The sequence below is a fragment of the Cervus elaphus genome, chromosome 12 (assembly GCF_910594005.1).
Source record: "Cervus elaphus chromosome 12, mCerEla1.1, whole genome shotgun sequence".
Taxonomy (NCBI): Eukaryota; Metazoa; Chordata; class Mammalia; order Artiodactyla; family Cervidae; genus Cervus; species Cervus elaphus.
The window spans coordinates 77,583,748-77,587,616 of NC_057826.1; the positions used below are offsets into that span (position 1 = coordinate 77,583,748).

The 3,869-nt window shown below is 39.9% G+C and overlaps 1 pseudogene; it reads left to right on the forward strand.

Annotated features, from left to right (window-relative positions):
* Positions 1–433: 433 nt before the first annotated feature.
* LOC122705832 lies at positions 434–1,600 on the forward strand (annotated as a pseudogene).
* The last annotated feature ends 2,269 nt before the right edge of the window (positions 1,601–3,869 follow it).

Consider the following 3,869-nt stretch of genomic DNA (forward strand, 5'->3'; position numbering starts at 1 on the left):
TGGATGGAAATTTTCATCATTTTACAACACAGAGCTCAGTACATTTTTCTGGGATTAAACATTGTGTTCCTCAAGCTTCATGGAGCATCAGCCAGTTTCTTAAGAAACAAATGAAAGACCACTAACTGTGCACAGACACATCATTGTGATCGGTGTTCCTTATCCAGAGCCAGACTTTAAACTTTATAGGTGATCTCACTGTGAGCTGGGGATGCTTCACCATCTTTTGGGGACATGACTAAAACTGGGGAGGAAGACATAGATAAGGAACTGCTTGATCATTGGCTGAGAAGGTCCCAACAACACAGCAGTATCTGCGCTGGTTGTAAGTTTTTACTGACAGCTGTTGCCTCTGTTCTCTGGAACCTCCTCAAGCCAAGGATCAGACACAAGCTTGAGCTCTGAGCCCATGGTCCTAGCTTGTCCTTGAAGTATGAGACTGGTGACTGGAGTAAGCATGTTTCTGACCTTGGGTAAGTGTTCTGTGTCTACAAGGGGTGACTTGAGGGCAAAGGGCCACAAAGAGTCACTTACTCTCCTCTCCCCTCCCTGAGCTGTATTCAGCATCACAGTGATGGGACTGAGAAGTGATCTGTGGGTTTGCTAAAGAGGACAGACTTCTACATGACAGGTTAAATCATAGCCACAACACCAGAAGAGTCCTTAGCAGTAAGTAGGTTGTAAGAATTCTCTGGGCTTATTAAGCCAAGGACCCATGGAACAAAGCCTATGGAATCTCTGATTCTTGCCACGTATCTTTGGTCTCTATAATTTTGTTGTTGTCCAGTTGCTAAGTCATATCCAACTTTTTACGACCAAATGGACGTCAGTATGCCAGGCTCCTCTGTCCTCTACTATCTCCTGGAGTATGCTCAAATTCATGTCCACTGAGATGGTGATGCTGTTTAACCATCTCATCCTCTGATGCCCCCTTCTCCTTTTGCCTTCACTCTTTCCCAGAATCAGGGTATTTTTCAATGGGTCAGCACTTCTCATCAGGTGGACAAAATATTGGAGCTTCAATTTCAGCATCAGTCTCTCCAGTGAATATTTAGGGTTCATTTCCCTTGGGATAACTGGTTTGATTTCCTTGCAGTCCAATAATGAACATCAACAATATTTTTGCAGGACATAAGTAGAAACACTGGAGTAGGGGTTAGGGCCAGACAGTTACAGGAGGCTTATGTCTTTGATCCATAGAATTACACTGACTTGTGCTCTGGGTTAATTTGATTTCTTAACCCCTCAGGGACTGTGATTGATGCTAAGACCACTCAGCCCAGCTCCTTGGATTGTTCTGAAGGAGAGGATGTAAACCTGCCTTGTAAATGTAAACCCTACCATTGGTGGAAATGACTATATACATTGGTATCATCAAAATCCCAATCAGAGTCCACAGTATGTCATTCGTGGCTTACGAGGCACAGTGAACAGCAGCCTGGCCTCTCTGACCATAGCTTCAGACAGAAAGTCCAGCACCTTGGTCCTGCCCCAGGTCACCCTGAGAGACACCGCTGTGTACTACTGCGTCCTGAGAGGGGCACACGGGGACAGATGGGGCTGCACCTGGGCAGTATCTCTGGTGGCAGGAAGGGGGTAAACAGTGGGGGAGCAGTCACGAGAGCAAATCTAGAGTCATCTGGAAGGAGAGTCAGAGAGCAGTAGGAGAGGAGGAAAATGAAGGGAAGGAAACGGGGAGAAGACACATAAAGAAAAACAAGGAAGAAGTGCTTCATTGATTAATGTGGCTGAGACAAATTATGGGTATACTGAGAATCCTAATTGCAACATAGAAATGAAGTGAGAAGCATTAGCAATGTTTCATGATTCTTTCTCATGTCAATAAAACGTTAGTTCCAGTGTATTAGTCTTAACCTAAAAGTGAGAAAAATACAAATAATTCTCATTGTTCCAAAGACTTCTTTCATGTCTGACTCTTTGCCAACTCAAGAACTGTAGCCCTCCAGGCTCCTCTGTCCATGGGATTTTCTAGGCAAGAATACTGGAGTGGGTTACCATTTCCTTCTCCAGAAGACCTTCCCAATCCAAAGATCAAATCTGGTCTCCTTTGTCTCCTGCATTGTAGGCAGATTCTTTACCACTGTGCCACCTGGGAAGTGGTTCAATTTATTCTTTATAATGTCTATGTAGTATTCTGAAATGTTCTATTATTAACTACTTTTCCATTAATAAATATTTGTCTCTATTATTGTGCTATCATAAAGAGTGTTGTCTTTATACAGCTTTGTGGATTGACTTTTGTATATGTGGAGACATGCCTATTGTAATGGAATTTCTGAAACTGGAATGGCTGTTTGCAAAACAAGGTGCACTTAAAAATTTTTTGATAAAGTGACAACTATCCATTCAAGTGGTATAAACAATTATACTTCAACCAACAGGGAGTGGGAAGGTGCAGTTGCATCTTCTAAAAATTGAGAATTATCAGCCTCTTTCATTTTAGCAATCCAAAGGTACTTTATCTATAGCATTTTACTGATAGCTAGTGCTTTGGAGCAATTTTTTTCTCTGTGTATTGGCACTCTTTCATTCAACCTTGGTCACATGCTTATTCCTATCTTTTGACCATTTTTTCCATTAGATTAGTTTTATTTTTATTTGCTAGAATTATTTTGATATCTTACTTGATAATTCAAATTTTATATTTGTTAGTATGTTTTATTCTAACATACTACCATTTAGTTTTTAAATGATGTTGTTTTAGTTCTTATACTGTCAAATCTATCAAAAATTTCTTTTTGGCTTTAAAATCACTGTCTTTTTAGAAAGCCCTAAATGTGTCTTTTAATCTTCATTACCATTTAGTGAGTTATTCTGAGACCTATGCCACCTATTAGAAAGCTAAGCCTCAAAGAGATTTTAAAAGTTGCCTATCTTCAGTTTTAATATGTCTTAGTCCAGCTGTTACATTTATTTTTAAATCTGCTAATGTCAAGCTCCAAAATCTTGGTATGTGTTGCTCAATGTGGCCTCGCTGGAAGCAATAGTAAGAAGAAAGCCCCCAAATAATGAATCAACTGGAAAGTCAGTGGAATGAATCACATACCCATCGCAGAAGGTGAAACATTTCAGGGCAAAATGTCAAGTGTTAGAATAAAAAGCATATGCTGTGACTCGAGAAAAGCAATAATCCTTAATCTGTAAAGAAACATGCTAGTCCTCTAAATACCCAAATGGCAGTAGGACTATGTGTTACTGATTGTAGCGAGATTCTGAAACATCCTTAGCTCCTTATTAGCCACACATTTTCCCCAGGTGAAAAGACTTAGAGGAAATTAGAGCACAAGGCAGGAAAATAATAGAGAGGTATTCTGGTCCTTGATGTGAGTGGCATCACTAACATAATATTCCTGGATCATCAAAAAGACAGAAATGTATCCTCCTGTGTAGGATGTGTACCTAAATGTAAATTGCTGTGTTTATCAGGCTTTGGAAATTGCTTTGATTTGTGAGTTAGAGGTAAAAGAACAGATACTTGTACTGAAGTCCTGGAAAGTGCAATGAGAGGTGCTGTAGCACTTTCCAAATACCAGCATATCCCTCCAGTCACTTTTTCACTCATTTCTTCCTCTTCACAGACTTTGAGCTCACTTTCCTTTTCCTCACTTCACTATTCCTGAAACATGTCTTTTTGTTCCTTTTGCTTATGGAAGTATTGTCAGTCATCAGCCCAGTACCCAACATGTAGTAGTTGTTCAATAAATATTTATTGAGTAAAGACTGATGATACTAATAATTACTAGGGATGCAATAAGATACTGAAAGGGTGAGTTAGAGCTTCTATAAAAATAGAAGGGAGAGTCAACCTCACACAGATTTCATAATGAAGACAGGGTTACATTTGAAAA